Source organism: Chiloscyllium plagiosum, chromosome 7, assembly GCF_004010195.1.
Source record: "Chiloscyllium plagiosum isolate BGI_BamShark_2017 chromosome 7, ASM401019v2, whole genome shotgun sequence".
Classification (NCBI taxonomy): Eukaryota; Metazoa; Chordata; class Chondrichthyes; order Orectolobiformes; family Hemiscylliidae; genus Chiloscyllium; species Chiloscyllium plagiosum.
In genome coordinates this window covers 41,045,643-41,068,177 of record NC_057716.1, presented here as the reverse complement: position 1 = coordinate 41,068,177, position 22,535 = coordinate 41,045,643, and the positions used below count along the sequence as shown (strand labels likewise).

The 22,535-nt window shown below is 40.6% G+C and overlaps 1 protein-coding gene and 1 long non-coding RNA gene across 5 annotated transcripts in view; both read left to right on the top strand.

The window, feature by feature from the left end:
* Positions 1–22,535, top strand: part of itga4 (integrin alpha 4) — a 217,907-nt gene that overhangs the window by 51,972 nt on the left and 143,400 nt on the right. Inside the window, exon 1 of one of the 4 annotated variants that reach the window (XM_043693480.1) lies at positions 13,305–13,586. The exons of the other annotated variants lie outside the window; for them this stretch is intronic. The gene's annotated coding sequence lies outside the window, so the exon portion shown is untranslated. Of the gene's footprint in view, positions 1–13,304; positions 13,587–22,535 lie in introns of those variants that run through there. 4 annotated transcript variants of the gene reach the window in all.
* LOC122551501 lies at positions 9,380–22,200 on the top strand. The gene is made up of 3 exons (XR_006312115.1): positions 9,380–9,749; positions 10,027–10,028; positions 22,032–22,200. It is a non-coding gene; the product is annotated as an uncharacterized LOC122551501 (long non-coding RNA).

Sequence of the window (22,535 nt, the reverse complement as noted above, 5' to 3'; positions counted from 1 at the left end):
ACAATCTTAGCACTGACCAAGTCATGCTAACTGCCCTATAGTATCCTGTCTTTTGTCTGCCTCCCTTCTTATACAGGAGTGATACATTAGCCATTTTCCAGTCCTCTGGGACCCTCCCTCCCTCCACTGATTTCTGAAAAATCACCACTAATGTCTATACAATCTCCTTAGCTATGATCTCTCCATATCTATCTTTCAGCTTATCCAGCACCTTCTCCTTAATGATGGCCAACACAGTCACCTCTGCCCTTTGTGTCTCTTGAAGTTCTGTTATGCTACTAGTGTCTACTATTGTGAAGACTGATATAAAGTACCTATTCAGCTCGTCTGCCATTTCCTTATTCCCTATTGCAACTTCTCCAGCCTCATTTTCCAGTGGACCAATGTCTACTCTTGTCTCTTTCTTACCATCTGTATATCTGAAAAAAATCGACAGCAATCATTTTTACTACAAACTAGCTTACCCTCATACCTCAACTTTACCCCTTATATTGCTTTTTTCTACTTGTCATGTGCTGGTTTTTAAAGGCTTTCCACTAACCTTACTATATGCTTTTTCTTTTCTTAAGAAGTAGTCTTCTCCATTCCATTGTGGGTTCCTCAACCATTCCTTGTATTTCCTCAGGAGTTGTCTCAGTAGTTCTGTTGTATCACCAAATGAAGCAAACATTTTGCCTATCATCTCTAAAAATCTTTGCAGGCCAGAAACTGATTTCTAAGTAGGAAACCTGTAGCGATTTTTCTTTTGTGTATCTGCCATTAATCCATCGCTGTTGAAGATGTATTCCAAGAAGTGAAGGGATTCCTTGGAGAATTCATACTTTGGCCTTTAGTTATTTTGAAATTGCATTTTGAAATCCTCTCATCAAGCTGCTCCAGCATTTTGTTGGTGGTTAAGGGATGATTTGATCAAGTCTTCAAATTATTAACAGGAAAAGACAGGGTAGCTAAAGGAAAACTGTTTCCAATGGGTGAGGATTTTAGAACAAGGGGATATAGTCTGAGAAGTAGGGCCAGACCATTCAGGGCTTCCTTTGTCAGCCATGGTTGTCTTGTCCTCCTGTAATATGTTGCTTCATCCTTGGGATGAATTTCTGCTGTGCTTCCCAAATTCCCTGCAGAAACTCCTGCCATTGCTGCATGATGGATTGAAAGGACAGACAGATGAACAGAGGGAACAGGGTTCCTGCTGGGCCCCCCTTCCAATTGATTCTGGCCAGTTCCTCCCTCATGTCTTTGTAGTTCTCTTTGCTCAATTGTAATATGATTACATCTGATTTCAGCTCCTCCCTCTCAAACTGCAGGGTGAATTTTATCATATTATGGCCACTGTCCCGAAGGGTTCCTTCACCGTAAGCTCCCTAATCAAGTCTGTCTCATAACACATCATCAACTGCTGAATTGCCTGTTCTTTAGTGATCTGTTCCACAAGTTTCCCCATCTTGTGGACATTCCACAAATTCCTTTCCTTGAGGTCTTCTATGAACCTGATTTTCCCAGTCAATCTGCACATTGAAGTCTCCCATCATTATTATAATAGTACATTTCTACATGCCTTTCCTAATTCCTGATTTGACATTCTTCCCCACATCCTGACCCCTGTTAGGGGGACATGTATAAGGGTCTTTTAATCTTTGTAATTTCTCAACTCTATCCACACAGATCCTATGCCTTCTGACCCTATATTGCTTCTTACTGTTGATTTAATTTCATTCTTACTAACAAGGCAACTGCTCCCTCTTCTCATTTTCTTGTCCTTTCGATAGGACAGGTATTCTTGGGTGTTTAGTTCCCAGCCTTGAATCCCTTGCAATCATGTCTCTGTTGTACCCACAATATTGTACCTGCCAAAATCAATCTGTACTAAAGCTCATTTACCTTGTTTCATCTACTGCGTGCATTTAGGTACAACACCCTCAATCCTGTGCTGATTGCCCCCCAATTCTCATGGTTGTCTCCCTTATCTGTTGTGCCTGAAGTCAGATTCCTGAGTCTTCCCATACTCTCTGTCCTATTACTTGTCCTGCTAACTTTAATAACCTCTGCTGAGCCGTATCTACTACCTTAAACATGTTTTAAAGATTCTGTTTTCACTGCCTTTTGAAGAAGGGAATTTCAAAGACAAATGGGATCAGAAGTAGCAGATGGAGTTTAGTTTAGATAAATGTGAGGTGCTATGTTTTGGAAAGGCAAATCAGGGCAGGCCTTATGCACTTAATGGTAAAGTCCTGGGGAGTGTTGCTGAACAAAGACTTTGGAGTGCAGGTTCATAGTTCCTTGAAAGTGTAGTCTCAGGTACACAGGGTAGTGAAGAAGGCATTTGGTATGCTTGTCAGTGCATTGAGTATAGGAGTTGGGAGATCATGTTGTGACTTACAGGACTTTGGTAAGGCCACTATTGGAATACTGCATGCAATTCTGGTCTCCCTGCAACAGGAAAGATATTGTGTAACTTGAGAGGGTTCAGAAAATATTCACAAGAATGCTGCTATGGTTTGAGCTATAGGGAGAGGCTGAATAGATTGGGGCTATTTTCCTTGGAGCCTCGGAAGTTGGGGGTGACCTTTTAAAGGTTTATAAAATTATGAGGGGCATGAATAGAGTGAGTAGCCAAGGTCTTTTCCCTGGGGTGGGGGAATACAAACTAGAGGGTATAGATTTAATGTGAGAGGGGAAAGATTTAAAAGCGACCTAAAGGGCAACATTGTCACACAGAGGGTGGTGCATGTATGGAATGAGCAGCCAGGGGAAGTGGTGGAAGCTGATACAATGACATTGAAAAAAACATCTGAATGGCTATATGAATAGGAAGGATTTAGAGGGATATGGGCTAGGTGCTGGCAAATGGGACCAGATTTATTTAGGATATCTTGTTGGGATAGCTGAATTGAACCAAAGGGTCTGTTTCTGTGCTGCACATCTTTATGACGCTATGACTCATAATATTTCCTCATCACTGACTGAAGTGGGTGGCCTCTTATTTTTAAACAATGACCCCCTAGTTTTAGACTCTTCCAGAAGAGAAAACATCCTTCAACATTCATCCAGTGATGACCCCTCAGCATTTTTGTGTTTCGAATAAATCCTCCCTGACGTTTCTGCTCATCCCAGAGTCTGTTATTTGGAGTCATGAGAAAAGCTTTAACCTTTTTTAAGAAAGGATGTAAGTACATGAGAAACAGTTCCGAGTTGTGTGAAGGTAGTTATCTTATGTGGAAAGGTTGGATAAGTTGAGCTTATATCCATTTGAGTTTAGAAAGATGAGATGTGGTCTTATTGAAACATATAAGATCCTGAGGGAAGTTGATGACCTGGTGGATGCTGACTGAATGTTTCCTGTTGTGAGACAGAACTAGGAGAGCCAGTTTGAAAATAGGATGTCACCCATTTAAGGTTAAGGGGCAATGAGAAATGTTTTTCTGAGGTTTGAGTTTTTGGAACTTACTTCCAGAAAGTCTAGAAAGTGACAAGTGAGTTTGTTATATATTTTTTGTGATTGAGATAGTCAGATTCTTGATTAATGATGGGAGTCCAAAGCTGTTTGGAATGAAGTGCAGGGACAGAACATATGGATCCTGGTGATACTCCTGGCTTAAGCCCCCAGCCCGACAGCAGACCCAAGGCCCACTTTAAACCCAAGTTGTGGGTTATTGGGCTTTGGGATGTTTGGGCCTGTCAAGAATAGGGTGGAATTTGGAGTTGTAGCCTCAGTCCGATCATTCATGATCTAATTGAATGGCAGAACAAGCTTAAGGGGATGAAAGTCCTGGTACTACTGGGGTTTAAGCGTTCTTGGGATTACCACACTAGGTATAACATTGTGAAAGCAGGAAGAAGAGCCATTTCAAAATGTGCTGTGACATTGATGAGAAAGACAGAAAGAAAACTTTGAAGAATGGAGGGGTGGAGGTGGGAAGAATTGAAACCCAACTGGAGAAGTTTAAACACGGAATCTTGGGAAAGATGACAGCTGAATTTGGAAGGCAACAATGTATTGGTGAGAGAGAGATTGACAGGCAACATGAATTCAAAATTGAATAGCAAAATAGCTCATTGGTATCAGGGAAAGAATTATACAAAGTGTTTAACTATTTTTCTATCTTTTAATTTAATTCTCCATTCATATTGAAGGGTTATGCAGGTGGGACTAGTGTAGTTTGAGATTATGGTTGGCATGGACTGGTTGGACTGTTTCCGTGTTGTCTGGCTCTAAATGCCTAAATTATCTTAACTTTGAATTGTTTTAAATTGAATAGTCGGGATTTATATTGAATTACACATAGTAAATAATCTGTGGTGGGATGCAGTACAGCACAGAATGAATTGTAATTAATTTCTCCTCGGCAAAGTCATCGAAAATGAGGTCAGACATAGACGTGCATTAACTAACACTTTGATTCAACAACATCCATGGTAACAATCAATCCCACCAGAAGGTTAAGCATTGAGAAGTGAATGCATAATTTGAATATATACAGTAGTAATTAATCTAAATCCTTACAGACAATCGGTAACTTGAGTATTAGTTGGATTTTGATTAATTTTATTTCCAATGATGTGCAATTACACTTTGCTTCACAAGGTTAATTTTACATGTTGTACTCCATGTTTCACTGGTATCCAGCATTTTGAATATTTGTGTAATCTTCCAGGATATGAACATATGCATGAATGTATTCTTCTCAGAGATTATCCATTGTAGCATGGGTTGTATCTACTTTCCTCTGGGATTCTGAATTCACAATTTTATAAATTCTATTAATGTTTTTCATTTTAGTTTAACCATTTACATGTATGTTGTTTATCTATAATATAATACTGTTACTTTGGCCGATGTTATTAACTTATAGTTTTTAATGTGCTTTGCAATGTACTTATAGTTTATTAAATCTTCAGTCTAGCTAAAACTTCCAAATTTAATGTTAGTCATTCTTTACAACTTTGTTTTTATCTCTTATCGTCCCTTCTAATTTGAATGACCAATGCATGGTTTTGTACACATTTTAACTTAAGCTGATATTGTTACTAGTTCTTTCTCCCAGTACAGTCTGTCTCTCCTCTTAAAATCTACAAGCATCATCACCTATTTCCTCGAAGAAACACTATCCTTGATGCAAGTAATATTGCAACTACTATTCCATTTCTAAAGCCCCTCCACTTGATTCTCCTCCTTCAAAGTCTTTAAATCTGGTGTAAGCTCCTGAGTTCATGCCTATATTTCCAGGAACTCCATGGTTGAATTCTACCAATCAGGTTTCAATTCCTGAGACACAAGCTTTCATAAGTTTGTCAACCCCATTGTGAAGATGTGACTGCTTTTCTCCTTCTGCCCTCTGCATTGAACTCCTCAATTGAATATATGAAACCAGAGCTAGTATAGAAAACCAATGTGTGGTTTAAAAGTAGAATTGCAGTTCTACATGTCTCTATAACACAGTTCTCTTTCAGATTTTGACTCCACAACACAATCAAGGTACATGAACTGAGAGCTTAAAAAAAGCATTTCCTGTTTAATGGAGAGGTTATGTGTGAAGGAACCAACTTCAAGACATTCTGTGAAGAGCTGCTGCATTTAAGTTTTTAATGTAACATTATTTTGACACACAACATATGGCTAGCATACTACTTTAATGTGGTTAATCATGATTTGAGATTAGGTGAGGTAACTAAGCTGCTGTATTTATTATGGAGTATTTTTTGTTTGGTTTTTTTTGCTATCATTTCCTATCTGAAGTGACAAGTTCTGAAAAGAAAAGCACAAGTTACGTTAGATAATCAAACTGCATCAACTAATAAAGGAGCTAATGAGACAGCAACTCCTGGAAAGCGAATGCAAGTTGTCATTTATCTCAAGAGGGTTGGAATATAAAAGCACCGTTGTGCTACTGAGACTTTATCAAGCTTTGGTTAGGCCCCATTTGGAGTATTGTGTCCAGTTTTGGTCCCCACACCTCAGGAAGGACATACTGGCATTGGAGCGTGTCCAGCGGAGATTCACACGGATGATCCCTGGAATGGTAGGTCTAACATACGAGGAATGGCTGAGGATCCTGGGATTGTATTCATTGGAGTTTAGAAGATTAAGGGGAGATCTAATAGGAACTTACAAGATAATACTTGGCTTGGAAAGGGTGGACGCTAGGAAATTGTTTCTGTTAGGCGAGGAGACTAGGACCTGTGGACACAGCCTTAGAATTAGAGGGGGTATATTCAGAACAGAAATGCAGAGATATTTCTTCAGCCAGAGAGTGGTGGGCCTGTGGAATTCATTGCCGCAGAGTGCAGTGGAGGCCGGGACGCTAAATGTCTTCAAGGCAGAGATTGATAAATTCTTGATGTCACAAGGAATTAAGGGCTACGGGGAGAATGCGGGTAAGTGGAGTGCCCATCAGCCATGATTGAATGGCGGAGTGGACTCGATGGGCCGAATGGCCTTACTTCCACTCCTATGTCTTACAGTCTTATGGTCTTAAATCAAAAAGGAAATGTCGAATAAATCTCAAATAGAGCCCTTGAGGGTTTGTGAAAAGGAGTTTGAAATGATATTGAAACTTGTTACAAACTATACTAATCATTTAGATGAAGGGACCAAGTCTAAGATGGCTGATAAAATCATAGAATCATTCAACACAGAAGAGGCTCTTCAGTCCATCGAGTCAGCACTGACAAAAAGCTACTCTGAATCTACACTCATCCCACTTATCAGCACTTGGCCCATAGCCTTGAATGTTATAGAACATAGAACATAGAACAATACAGCACAGAACAGGCCCTTCGGCCCACGATGTTGTGCCGAACATTTGTCCTAGCTTAAGCACCCATCCATGTACCTATCCAATTGCCACTTAAAGTTCGCCAATGATTCTGACTCTGCCACTCCACAGGCAGCGCATTCCATGCCCCCACCATTCTCTGGGTAAAGAACCTACCCCTGACATCCCCCCATACCTTCCACCCTTCACCTTAAATTTATGTCCCCTTGTAACACTCTGTTGTACCCGGGGAAAAAGTTTCTGATTGTCTACTCTATCTATTCCCCTGATCATCTTATACACCTCTATCAAGTCACCCCTCATCCTTCTCCGTTCCAATGAGAAGAGGCCTAGCACGCTCAACCTATCCTCGTACAACCTATTCTCCATTCCAGGCAACATCCTGGTAAATCTTCTCTGCACCCTCTCCAAAGCTTCCACATCTTTCCTAAAGTGAGGCGACCAGAACTGCACACAGTACTCCAAATGTGGCCTAACCAAAGTCCTGTATAGCTGTAACATCACTTCACGACTCTTGAGTTCAATCCCTCTGCTAATGAATGTTGTGTTCATCCAATTCTTAAAGGTTGTAAGGTGACCTGCTTCAGCCTCCATCCCAGGCAGTGTATCCCAGATTCCCTCTGGGTGAAAAGACATCTTTTTCCTCAATTCTCCTCTGAATCTTCTGCCTTTCACCTTCAAGTTATGCCTCCTTGTTATAGATGCTTAACTAAGGGGAAACAACTGCTTTCTGTCCACTGTGACCATGCAATTCATAATCTTATACACCTTAATGAGATTCCCTCTCAGCCTTCTCTGCTTTAAAGAAAATACCCTGAGCCTATCCAGCCTCATTCATAGCTAACCTTCTGCATCTCAGGCAACATCCTGGTGAATCTCCTCTGCACCCCCTCCAATGCAATTGCATCCTTCCCATAATGTGCTGATCACAACTGCACACGGTATTCTAGCTATGGCCCCAACATAACTTCTCTGTTCTCTATGCCATGACTGGTGAAGGCAAATATCCCATGTGCCTTCTTAACTACACTAATAATCTGACCTGCTGCCTTTAGGGATCTGTGAGCCTGTACTCTGTTCCTCTCAGCTTCCTAGTGTCCTGCTGTTCATTGAGTGATGATATGAACTTGTAGGAATGTATATTATGACGGACACAGTTGCAATGAAGTATAGGTGAATTGTTTGATCCCAGTCTACCATTTTCATCAGGCAAGGAGTTTGACCCTGGTTCAATGATGAATGCAGGAGAGCATGCCAGGTGTAGCATATGTAAAATGGAAGTGAACTTGGTGAAGCTATAACATTGGACAAGTTGTAGGACAAATAGCGAAAGCAGTGCACTATAGACAGGCTAAGTGACCCCACCACCACCCCGAATCAGGTCTGTCTACAGCCTTGGCATATTCATTTGTTAATAATGGTTGGCTTTTTTATTCATTTACTTGTGGGACATGGCCATCATTGGGACTGACTGGCTAGCATTTATTGCCTTCCCTATTTGCCCTTGAGAAGATGATGGTGAGCTGTCTTCTTGAACTGCTGCAGTCCACCTGCTGTGGGTTGACCTACAATGGAAAATTTCATATTCTTGACCCAGCATCAGTAAAGGAACAATGATATATTTCCAAGTCAGGAGTGGCTTGGAAGCAACTTGCAGGTAATGGTGTTCCCATGTATTTGCTGCCCTTGTCTATCTGATGGAAATGAATCTGAGGGTCCTGAGTGAATTTATGTATTGCATCTTGTAGACAGTACACATTGCTGTTACTGAGCATCAGTGGTGGAGGGAGTGGATGCTTGTGGATGTAGTGCCAATAAAGTGGGCTTCTTTGTCCTGGATAGTGTAAAGCTTCTTGAGTGTTGTTGGAGCATCACTAGACCAGGCAAGTGGGGAATATTTCATCTGGCAGTCCTGACTTGTGCCTGTAGATGGTGGACAGGTTTTGGAGATTCATGAGGTGAGTTATTCGCTGCAGTATTCCTAGCCTCTGACCTGCTGTCTTATAGCCACCGTATTTAAATGGCAAGTACCATCCCCAAGTATGTTGACAGTGGGGGATTCCATGATGGTATCATTCATTTAATGTCAAGGGCAGTGGTTAGATTGTTTGATATTTCTGTGGTGTGAATATTACTTGTTAGCCCAAAGCCTGGATATTGCCCAGATTCTACTTAGATTTAGATTTAGATTACTGACAGTGTGGAAACAGGCCCTTCGGCCCAACAAGTCCACACCAACCCTCCGAAGTGCAACCCACCCAGATCCATTCCCCTACACTTACCCCTTCACCTAACACTATGGGCAATTTAGCATGGCCAATTCACCTGACCTGCACAGAATAGAGCAAAAAAAAGTGAAGTATTTATATCCAAATTAGCCAGATGATCATTCATCTTGGCCTTCTGCAGAGGTCCCCAGCATCACAGATACCAATCTTTGAGCAAATCAGTTCGCCCACATGATGTCAAAACATGGTTGAAAACACTGGATACTGCAGAAGCTGTGGGTCTTCACAATATTGCGGACAATAGAACTGAAAACACATGTTCTAGAACTAGCTACGCCTCTAGTTAAGCAGTTCCAGGTGCTGTGACCACTAGTGTAGACAATGCAGAAAATTGCCCAGCTAAGTTGTACACAAAAAAGCAAGAAATCTCCAACTCAAACAGTTACCAATTGATCTCTTCTTAAACATGAGTAGAGGAATGGAAAGCATTGTCAACAGTGCTAGCAAGCAACACTTGCAAAGCAATTATGTGCTCACTCACGCACTGTATGGCTTCTGCTAGGATCACTTGGTTTCTGACCTCATTTCAACCTTGTTCCAAATATAAATTAATTGACAAAATGTAAAGTGAGGTGAGAGTGATCACCCTTGACATTGAGATAGTGTTTGATTGACTGCGGCTTTAAGAAGTTTAGATCAGAGTGGTGCTGGAAAAGCACAGCAGGTCAGGCAGCATCTGAGGAGCAGGGTGGTAGGTCAGAGGGGAGGATGGAGCGGATAGATGGGAAGGGAGATCGGCAGGTAGGACAGATCATGAGGACCGTGCTGAGCTGGAAGGTTGGAGCTGGGATAAGGTGGGGCGAGGGAAAATGAGGAAACTGGTGAAGCAGTCCTCACTTTTGCCTATGACATTAAGAAGCCTGAGCAAAACTGGTATCAGTGGGACTTGAGGAAAGCCTCCTTCTAGTTGGACTCATGCCAGCAAAAGGAAAATAGTTGTTGCTGTAAGAGCTCTATCAGGTCAGAAGTGGAGGTGTTTGCTAATGACTGCACAATGTTCAGCACCATTTGCAATTCCTCCGATGGTGCAGCAGTCTATGCCCATATACATCAAGACCTTCACCATCCAAATGTCGGGCAATCCATCTCCTACATGTGAGAATCTAACCATTGCTTCTTAACATTTATTGGCATTAGTTATTGAATCTTCCACACTCATACCACTGATCAGAAACTGAAGTGGACTGGCCATATAAATGCTGTTGTGATTAATGCTGATCCGAGGCTTGGAATTCTGTGGCAATTAGTGTGCTTCCGGACTCCTGAAAGCCTAGCCACAAGCTACAAAGCACAGTCAAGAGTGTGATGGAATACTTTCCACTTAACTGGATGGCTACAATTCCAACAACATTCGAGACACCATCCAGTATAAAGCTGCCCGTGTGATTGGCATCTCATCCACCACCTTGTATATTCTCACCCTTCACCACAACAGCAACAGTGTATGCCATCTAAAAAAATCACCTAAGCAAGTCACTGAAATTTCTTTGACACCATCTTCTGAATTGGAACTTCTACCAACTAAATGGACAAGGGCAGTACATACCATTGGGATACCATTACATGCAAGTTCTACCTTAGTCATACACCATTCTGACTTGTTATATTGCTGTTCCTTCACTGTTGCTGGAGCAAATTCCTGGAAATCCCATCCTTACAGTACTGTGCATGTCCCTGCACACAGGATTACTGTGCATCAAGAAGATGGCACATCATTTTCTTCAGGGATGGGTAATAAGTGCTGGCCGAACCAATGATGCCCAACTCCCATGAACAAGTAAACAGAAAAACAAGAAACAGGCTTTCCACTGAGTGCACCCCTTCATGAGGAATTTCCTCCTTAGTGGCACTGTGGGTCAACCCACAGCATGTGGGTAGAACTTGCATGTGTGGAGTTTGCACATTCTCCCCGTGTCTGCGTGGGTTTCGTCCGGGTGCTCCGGTTTCCTCCCACAGTCCAAAGATGTGCAGGTCAGGTGAATTGGCCATGCTAAATTGCCCGTAGTGTTAGGTAAGGGGTAAATGTAGGGGTATGGGTGGGTTGCGCTTCGGCGGGCCGGTGTGGACTTGTTGGGCCGAAGGGCCTGTTTCCACACTGTAATGTAATCTAATCTAATCTAATGTGGACTGCAGTGGTTCAAAAAGGCAGCTCACTACCACCTTCTCAAGGGCAACGAGGGACAGGCAATAAATGCTGGCCAGCCAACTTCCCACATGTGAATTTTAAAAAAAGGAAAACAAAGGTCCTTTTCCAAGGAAGCTCCCACAGCAAAACACCAATCCCTCCCTCCCTTTCCCCTCTCAAATCTCCCAAAATTCTGGAAAATGCAGACAATTAGGCAGAACATACTTGAGAGTAGGTCATTGGTCCCTTGAGCATAACATTAAACAGGAAGAATTAATGCAGATGGGCATAGAACAAAGGTATGGCAATAATTGTGGATGATCTTAATTTTCATTAAGATCAGATAAATCACATTGTCAAAGGGAGCCAAGAAGGTAAGTTATATGGTGTCTTCAGGATAAATCTTAAACGAGTCCATCCTAGTGCCAATCAGGGAGCAGACTATTTAAACCTGGTAGTGTACGATGAAATGGGAATAATGAATAAGTTTATTGTGAAGGAACATCAAGGCAACTCATTTTAAAATCATGATTGAATTTCACATTCTATTTTCACTTGGACAAGGGTCTAAGACCAGTTTTGACAATTAAGTAAAGACAATTAACCGGAAGGCAGAATCTGCTAAGTTGAGCTGGGAAAATAAGCTAAAAACCACAATAGTGGAGAAGCAGATATCTCAGAACACTCTGTGAGAATTTATTCCATTTAAGAAAAATGTATATGTGGTGTTCTTGGATTTCCAAAAGTTATTTGATAAAATGCCAAATATCAAATGTTACCTCTCGAAGTATGAGCCCAAGGTGTCAGGGCAAGTATATTAGTTTGAATAAAGGACTGATCAATTAATAGGAAGCAGAGAATAGGGATGAATGGGTCATGTTGGTATTAGTAAGTTACAACTGGGACCAGTACCCAGGTCTCAACTACTTTAAAATTTTATATCAATACCTTGAATGAAGGGACCAACTGTATAGTAGTTAAATATATTAATAACATAAAGATAGGTAAGAAAATCATTTTCAAGAGGGCATTTAATCTACAGAGGGATTTAGATAGTGAGTGGGCAAATGTTTGGCATATGAATTATAATATTAGAAAATGTGAATTTGTTGATATCAGAAAAGCAGTTCATTAATTAACTGGAGAGAAACTGCAAAACTCTACAGTTGAGAATCTGTGTCCTGATATTTGAAGTTAGCACGCAGGAACTTCAACTAATTTAGAAGATAACTTGAATGTTGGCATTTATTTTACAAGTATTTTACAAAAAATAAATACTAATATTTTATACAAATAGGGCAGCACAGTAGTTCAGTGGTTAGCACTGCCACCTCACAATTGCAGGGACTTGGGTTCAGTTCCAGCCTTGGGTGACTGTCTGTCTGTCGAGTTTGCTTGTTTTCCTCATCTTTGTGAGGGTTTCCTCTGGGTGCTCTGGTTTTCTTCCACTGTCCAAAGATGTGCAGATTGGTTGGATTGGCCATGCTAAATTGCATCATAGTGTCCAGGTATGTGCAGGACAGGTGGGTGAGCCATGGGAAATGCAGGGTTACAGGGGACTGGGTTTGGATGGGATGCTCTTAGGAGGTTTGTTGTGGATTCAATGGGCCAAATGGTCTCCTTCCACATTGTAGCAATTCTATGGTTAGAACATAGAAATGAAGAGAAACTTCCAAAGTAAATATCCTTCCAACATTTCAGTAAACATGTTAATGGACATAAAAGTTCCTTCAAATATGAGACAGAATGAATAGACATTACAAGATTCTTCAAGATGCCTCCGTTATTTCTGAAGCTGAACTTGACAAGTTGACAACATTAATTATGTAACATTATTTGAGCTGCGGGCTAGATACAGAGGACAGGTACAAGACTCACACTGGCACTTTTGCCAAAATTATTTCATGACTGTCTGTGGAACCTTTCTGTTCAGAACAAACCAAAGGAATTTCATTTTATTATGCACAGATCACTGGTCAGACTGCATCCAATATTCTGCAGTCAGCTTTGGTCTCTTAATAAGGTAAAAACAATGACTGCAGATGCTGGAAACCAGATTCTGGATCAGTGGTGCTGGAAGAGCACAGCTGCTGCCTGAATTGCTGTGCTCTTCCAGCACCACTGATCCAGAATTGGGTCTCTTAATAATGTGCGGTATGGCGGTCTTAGAAATGTTCAATAGAGAACTAGAAAAATAATTTTGAGCTTAAGATATCTTGGTTTCAAGAGGTGAGAAGCAGGTGAAGTGGGTCTGTTTACCTTATGGCACCACTGACTTGAAGACAGCCTGGGAATGAGGAGCAAGGATAGGCTGAGAAGAAAGATGAAGATGATGCTGGGCGCAGTACAATGGGAAGCAACACAATGGGAAGAAGCTAAAGAGATGAATAGCAAAACAAGGTATGTGTGAAACTTTACTGTAGGCAAATACTGTAAGACTATAATTACTGATTCACACTGCATGTCATGGGAAATGGCAGGGCCAGAGCCGAGATCACAGGACATGGCAGCGGGAGGTGGGGGGTGGGGGGTGGGTGTGGGGGGGGAAGAAAGAGAGAGAGAGAGAGAGAAAAAAAGCTTTATCTGTGACCATATTCCAGAGGAGGTACAGAATTGCAATACGTCAGAAGGTGCTGCCTGTGGTTGAGTAATTTTGAGTATAATCATGCCAATGTGGTTTACCTAGAGAAACAGATAATTCTAATCTGATTCAGACATACAGTCAGCCCTGCTGATCTCAAATCATCATCTGCATGGTTTAAATATAAAATGCTGTAAAACTCAATGAATCAGGAAGACCCACCGGAGGTGGGTTTGGGTCAGTGGTGTTTTCATCAGAACTTTCAGTGTTAACTATTTTCTGTTTCTGAATATGCCTGAGTAATTCAAACATGTTTAAATTTTAAAACCTGATTTGTTGTCAGTGGAATATTTTGCTTTTGAATCAACAAACAGAAACTGTGGCATTGGTAATCTTTGAGGAAAACATGTCAGTTTCTGGAGGTACAGGAGCATGAGTAAGCCATTGGCCTTTCAAGCCTGCTCTGTCATTGAATATAATCCTGGCTGATCATCCAACTCAGTACCCACTTTCTCATTATACCCTTTGATTCCTCTGGGTCTAAGAACTATTCAACTGCTTCTTGAAAACATTGAATGTTTTAGCCTCAACTACTTTCTGTGGCAGAGAATTCCATAGGCTCGCCACTGTCCCAAGGTGAAGAAGTCTCTTGTCATTTGAGTTCTGAATGGAATATTGGTTTCCTTTGACTGTGACCCCTAGTCATCAAGAACATCATTCTTGCGTCTACCCGTCTGGCCCTGTTAGAATTTTACAAGATTCTGAGATTTCCCTCTGCCTCATTCTTTGAAACTCCATTGAATATAGTGCTAATTGATCCAGTCTGTCTTCATAAGTTAGTCATAGAGTCATAGATTCCTGCCACGTCAGGGGTCAGTCTGGTAAATCTTCATGGCACTCCCACCACAGCCAGAGCAACCTTCCTCAAATAAGATTAAAACTTGTACACACCACTCCAGGTGTGATCTCAGTAAGTCCTTGTATAATTCTAGCAAGACATCCCTGATCCTGTACTTGAATCCTTTTTGCTGTTAAGGCCAACATACCATTTGCCTTCTCAGCCACCTGCTGCACCTGCTTGCTTACTTGCAGTGATAGAGATACATGGACACGCAGGTCTTGTTACACCTCTCCATTTTCCAATCTATTTCCATTAAAATAATAATCTGCTTTCCTATTTTAGTATCAAAATGGATAACTTCACATTTATCCACGCTATACTTAATTTGCCATGTATTTGCCCACTCAGTCAACTTGTCCAAATCTCTTCATCCTCTTCTAAGCCCATCCTTCTCACAGCTCACCCTCACACTCAGCTCTGTGTTGTCTGAAAATTTGAAGAGATAACATTTAGTTCTTTCCCCTTAAATTATTAACATATGTTGTGTATAGATGGAGTCCTAGCACTGATCCCTGTGGTATCTCACTAGTCACTGCTTGCCACGCAGAAAAAGACCCATTTATTATGATTCTTTGTTTCCTCACTGTCAACCACTTCTCTATTCAAGTAAATATATTACCCCAATTCCATGCACTTAATTTTACATGTTAATTTCTCATGGGATCTTATTGAATGCTTCTTGAAACTCCAAGTAAACTACATCTAATTGCTCCCCATTATCAACTCTGCCAGTTACATTCTAGCAAAATTCCAGTAGATTTGTCAAGCATGATTTCCCTTTAGTAAATCCATGCTGATTCTGTTACTGTTTTGCGAGTATTGTTAAACCTTTTACAATGAACTCTAGTAATTTCCCCATGACTGATGTCAGACTAGCCGGTCTACTGTAGCCTGGTATAAACTGTTTTTACCTGGTCCTTTTTTTAAATAGTGGGATTATGTTCACACCCCTTCAATCCATCAGAACTGTTCTAAGAGTCTATAGAATCTTGAAAAATAACTACCAATACTTCCACTATTTTTAAGTCCAATTCTTTAAGTAATCTGGAATGTAGACTATCAAGCCCTGGAGATTTATTATTGTTTAATTTAATCAATATCTCAATATCATTTTCCTACAAATACTGATTTTCCTTCTGTCCAACCCCATCCCAACTTATCCCATCGGTTTACCAATGTTTTTGGGTCTTTATTTATGTCTTAGTTTGTGAAGAAAGTATGTGTTTAATTGGTCTGTCATCTTTATTCCCCATTATAACTTCCCCTGTTTCTGATTGTAAAGGATCTACACTTGTCTTCAATCTTTTTCTCTTCATATACTGATACAAATTAATTGAAAAAGTTTCTATGTTTCCTTAAGCATACTCTTGTACTCTCTATTTATCCTCTTCATCATCCTTTTGTTCTCCTTTTGCTGAAATCTCAACTGCTCCCAGTCCTCAGGTCTGCTGCTTTCCTTTAGTATTCTCCATGCTTATATGTTATATTTAATTTCCCTTCTTAACCATGTTTGGGCTATCTTTCCCATTTTCATTTCTGTTAGGGGCAAAAACAAAATTGCTGTAGTTAATCTATGTTCTTTAATTTTTTGTTATTGCCTGTCCACCAACTCTTTAAGTAATGTTCCCCAATCCATTATATGAAGGTTTGTTCAATATATCATTTCAGCTGTATGACACTATAATCTTTTGCTATATGTTCTGTGTCTTATAATCCTGCTCCACAGCTACCTGATGAAGCAGCAGCACTTTGAAAGTTAGTGCTTCCAAATAAACCTGTTGGCCTGTATCCTGATGTTGTGTGATTTTTTTAACTCAGTCCATTAGAGACAGCTCATGTTATCGTTTCCAGATTTAGACTGGTGATTTTCAGGGCCGTAGTCTCAGAATAAGTTATGTCACTGTCTTAATGAAGGAATTCATTACATTCTATTCCAGCTTCCTCAGGAGCCTCGCATATCTAGATTATCAATTATTGCTGTTTGATTGTGTGCAATATTCGGTCTATGATAGCCCGTTCCCTAGTTGCGCTTCAATGTATTGATCTAGAGAAACTATTCTATACACAAGCCAGGAATTTCTCCTCTATGATATTGTTACTGATTTGACTTTCCCAATTTTATACAGATTAATGTCACCCATTGTTGCAACTGTACCTTTTTTGCTTTTGTCTGTTCCCCAGTTGTTACTCAATGTATTGATCTAGAGAAACTATTCTGTATACATGCCTGGAATTTCTCCTCTATGATATTGTCACTGATTTGACTTTCCTAATGTTATGCAGATTAAAGTCACCCATTGTTGCAACTGTAACCTTTTTGCTTTTGTCTCTATTTTCCTGATTAATACTTTCTCCAACATTATCGTTACAGATTGTGGGTCTATATACAATCTCCATTATCATTTTCTGCCTCTTGGTGTTTCTAAACTGTAATTGTACAGGTTCCACTTCACTGGAGCTAATATTGTTCCTCACTATGTTTGTTAATTTCCTCTTCAATCAGCCGGGCTGAACCATCTCTTTTTCCTTGCTTTTTCCTGACATTCTTAAAATCTAAATACTCTTGGATATTCAGCTGCCATCCCCCTGGTCGCTTTGTAGCCACATCTCAGTAATCCCAACTATATTATACCTGTTCATATCTTTCGAAAGACTAATTCATTCACTTTATTGAGAATCCCCTTAATGTACATTAAACTAGGCATTTAAGACTTGTCTTTACAACACTCATTGTGCTGTTCACATTTTGCGCTGTGATCCTGTTTGACTTCGGTCCCTGAATTCTCTCACTTCTTCCTTCTCAATCTTCTTTGTTGCCCTTGTTTCCTTCTCTTGTCTTCCCTCTCCCTGTGTAGGTTTCCAACTTCCTGCCATTTTTGGTTAAACCCTTCCCATCTGTAATGGCAAATACCCCTCCCCAGGACATCAGTTCCAGCCTTACCCAGATGCAACTCTTTGAAACTTACACTGGTTTCCCCTCCTCCAGAATCAGTCTCAATATCCCAGAAATCTGAAAGTGTCCTCTTGCAGCCCATCTCCAGTCACATATTCATCTGATATTTACTTCTATTTCTACTCTGACTTGCATGTGCCACTGGTTATAACCCTGAGATTATTACACTTGAGGTCCTACTTTTTAAATTGCTTTCTAACTCTGTGTATTCTACATTTAGGAGCTCATCCTTTTTTTTTTACCTATATCAATGGTACTGATATGTTCTATGACTACTGGCTGTTCGTTCTCCCACTTTAGAATGGCCTGTCATTATTCCAGACATCTTTGACCCTAGCACCAGGGAGACAACGTACCATCGTGGGATTCTTATTTGTGGCCTCAGAAAAGTCTATTTACTCCCTTTGCAGTTAAATCCCCTCTTACTATAGCATCCCACATTTTGGATTTATCTCCAGTTTCACCATCTCCAAGAAAGGGAATGCATGTGACATGAAAATATTTCATCTCTTAAAGATATATGCAGTCATATCATAGCAAGGATTTCTGGGACGTTTAAAACAATCTATGGTTTTAATTATATTTTACAATACCCAAATGTGACATGCTTATGATTTTACTTAAAAACACTCAAATTTGAGAAACTACTTGGTAAAAAAAGGTCAAGGAGAGTAGTTTTTTATTTATACATGCAAGTTTTCACTCCCTTAAATCTTCTTCGACTTTTGCTACATTTCACTTAAACTATTTGGCAAATCAGATGTAAACCCTTTTATCCAAATATCACTCAGAGGCTGAAGATGGAAGGAAAAAGTTGAAATGTTCTGGCAGAATTTTCCCAATGCCAAACACAACAAGCAAAAATTCCAAAATATTAGATTTACAAAACAGCATCCAAAGCAGCTTCAAGCCACACCGCTGGATGTCAATGCTGTCACTTTGCTGATCACTTGTACAGTATGTAGATGGAAACAAAAAGTTTTAAACAGCAGAAGGAAACTACAACTTCCCAACCATCTGCTTGATTCACTTACGGATTAGTAGATCAGCATTTTTGAACTTGACTACCACTTGCCCAGTATAGCAGATGCCACTGAGAGTTTTCCCGTAAACACAAAGTGCTCCAAAACATATACAGAGAGAAATAAAGGATGACAGAAAACATGTATACATTTGACCAAAAACTAGATACAGATACGAAACAAGAGAACTGAGTGTCACAGGTGTTCATACACACACTAATATAAAAAGCTTATACAGTAACCATTGAAAATAACAGTGCCAGCTCAATCAGGCCTCAGCACTAAGAGCTACAGACCTACCAATCTACAAAAAGAAACATTGTCAGTCAGAGAACAAACACTTGCAACAAATGACCCCTAGTGAATGTGAAAAACAATCATCTGGAGTTACCTTTGGATTAACTGGATTTTTAGCACCATTTGCCCCAAATTTACAACCAGCACAAAATCTCACAGGTTTTGATGTCCAAATTACATCCAGAGCACATTACAGAAATTTAATCGTTTATATTTTGTTTAAAGAAAATTAACAAACATATATTAGAAACCTGCTTCCCACCCCAGAGGTGGCATTTCCCTCAGATTTGATCATTGTTTTAAAATTTTCATTAACTGTGTCTATTTCAGGTCTTTGAGGAGGCCCATAAAATGTAGTTTTATTTTGAACAAAACAAAACGTTTTACTGAGGTCAAGGCTTTGGAATCTGATATATGTCACAAACACTAGCAAAGGTCCAACAAACTAATACATTTTACTTTTCTAAATTGAATTGAGTTATGTTGCCAGGATTTTGGTGTTTCTTATGTCTAGTATTTCAGGGCTGCACATACATTTCCTTCCCCAAATAACAAACTGTGTGAAGGTCAAGCAGGTCTGAGCTCATGGGGCTCAGATGGCATCACTATGTTTAGCAGGTGCATCAGCTTGGAGACTATTGATGCTCAGTGTTGGTGTGCCCTGAGAAGAGACAAATTTGAACATGTATGTAGATAAAGGCAGCTGCAGGAAGTAGCTGTGAAAGACTAGCAATCTGTTACACTAAGCACCACCCCGTGTCACCAATCTGTGCTGGTCATTGTGAATCTGCATTCATGCATGCAATATGATATGTAAACTTTTCAATGAAACTCTATTTTACTGGGGATTAAGGCTCCAGACTGTGCACCTTTCCACCCTGTTCCACCTGATCAGAAAAAACCTTTGAAAAGCCTGTAGGTTTTTTCTCTCATCTCGTAAACTACTTACAATTCCAAGGTCCTGGAATATAAAGATAATTCTCACAGTTCCTTTTCTCTACTGAGAAATGTCATCTCTATTGTCTCATCGTCATCTCTGTTGTCTCATTCCCATCTCCATAATTGAATTCAAGGATTTAACATTGAAGCAGTCCAGTCAGTTCCCTCTGCTGTATTCCTTCCTTGTAGCCTGCTGACTAAACCTTCTTGAATGTTTTTCCCTGTTTTAGACCTGAACTCTCATCTTTTTGCCTCCAATCTCTCCCATTATGCTATCGATTTGCTCATTTTGACCATGAGACCTACCTGCTCGTTTATTCCTATTTCCACAAAAACACTGTGACTATGTTATGTCCCCTCCTGACTTCCTCCGTTAATTAACTAACCCTTGTCAACATTCTTCTTTTCAAATTGCCATCCATCTAGCCCCTGCCACAGTACTGCAACAATCTTGGTAAAATCACAAACTCCACCTGATGTGCATGTGATAAAGGCCAGTTTCTTCTCCTATTTCTTCTCCTATTGGAGTTTTTTATAATCTTGCATGTAGTTAGATACATTTTATTTTTCTCCCATGCTTCTCCACTGTCTTCCAGCTGGGTGTGATCACTCTCACCTGTTTCTATTTTTATCCACCTACCAATAGTCAGCGAGTCTCTTCCCCTTCACTGTTTATTTATTGCCCCAGGATCTATTGCTGATCTCCTCTTATTTCTCCTTTATATGCTGCCCTCAGGCAACATACTTGAAAGCACAGGGTTAGTTCTGTCATATACATTCGCAAGCCCTGCCTCACCACCACTTCTGACTCTTCCATTGTTATTCAATTATCAGACTGCTTCCCAGCCATCCAATACTGTTTGGCCAAAATTTCCTTCAATTAAATAATGACCATATTGTCAGTTTGCCTGCGCATCAGGCTCTGAAATTCCCTCCCTACACCTCTCTACCTCGCTTTTCTTCTTTAAGGCACTCTTTAATATTCAGCTCGTTAAAATCTCCTTGGGGGCCTCCTGTTATAATGTTCAATATGCCTGTGAAGTGTTTTGGGACATTTTGTTATTACAAGTACTATATATTTATAAGTTGTTATTTACTCTTAAAACACTCCATATCAATCCAGTGTTGCTGCATCAACTAAAGAGATCAAAGTGGTCCTTTTGCATCTGTTGCGACATAGCTCAATGCAATAGCTGGTGCCGGATGTCAGCTCTGAATCCTGGCTTCCATTTCTTTCACTCGCATACAGAGAACTTTCTTCTTGTTCTCTCTTTTAGCAGTAATGGCCTACAAACAAAAACAAGAAGGATCAGCAGATTGTCAAGACAGTGGTGATGCTAGGAGGACTACCATCAACCTCAAAGATATTGGCAGCGCTATCATTTATTTGTTGCCATAGCTGGCTGTAGTAACCATGCTTCATCATGGCTATCCACAATGGCAGAGGAATCACAGCCCCTTTTTGCTTCAGCTGCCATTTTTAAACGGTCTTGAGGCTTTCAAAGGAGTGGGTAAGAGTCATTCGGTGCATGGGGATATGTGAAATTGGGTCACAGGGAATGTGAATTGTGTCTACGGGAGGATAATGGGAGTCACAAGAGTTGGGTAGGTGGCTCAGAAGGTAGGTAGTCAGTTGGAGAGTAGCAGTTTGGCTAAAGTGGTATATGATCTGACCAGAGGCTATCGCAGTTAGTACTGTTCACTAGGTGATTGTGGTTTGGGAGTGGTGGTTGAGTAGGTGGAAGGTGGAGGTGAGAGGTTGGCGGTTTTAATAAATTAGGTTATGCTATTCATCACTAAGTTATACCAGAAATTAAACTTCCTGGGTTAGGTATTAAGGTAGGAGTTGTGCATCTAGCTCAAATCACTACAGTTGAGGTCAATGTCGGAGACATTGTGGAGGGCAGCATAAATCTTCCCTGGGAATCCCGTTGGCTGACAACTGGCATCAGAATTGCTGGGGACCACTGGAGGAAGCTGAGATGGATCATTCACTCGCCACTTCTGGCTGAAAATTGCTGTGGATGCTTCAGCTGTATCTTTAGCACCGATGTGCTGGGCTCTTCCATCATTGAGGATGGGGATATTTGTGGAGCTGAAAATGTGTTGCTGGAAAAGCGCAGCAGGTCAGGCAGCATCCAAGGAACAGGAGAATCGACGTTTCGGGCATAAACCCTTCTTCGGGAATGGAGGAATATTTGTGGAGCTACCCACTTCAGTGAATTGTTCAATTGTTCACCATCATTCACAAATGAACATGGCAGGATTGGTTGTGAGATTGCTTCACTCTGTCTATCACTTCTTCTTGCCCATGCAGTTTGATATGCAAGTAGTCCTGGTTGGTAGCTTTAATAGTTGACACCTCATTTTCAGGTATGCTTTGTGTTGCTTGTGGTATGCCATCCTGCACTCTCCTTTGAACCAGATCGATAACCTGGCTTGATGGTAAAGTGGGGTATAAGCTGAGCCATGAGGTTGCGGATTGTGCTGGAGTACAATTAGCTGTTGCCATGATGATCCCTGACATAGAGGGATTGTCTTATAAGCAAAGGCCAAACCGGTTAAAGATTGAGAAGTGATCTTATTGAAATTCATGGGATTTTAAGGGGTTTAACAGGGCAAATGTTGAGAGGATATTTCCCCTCATAGAAAAGTC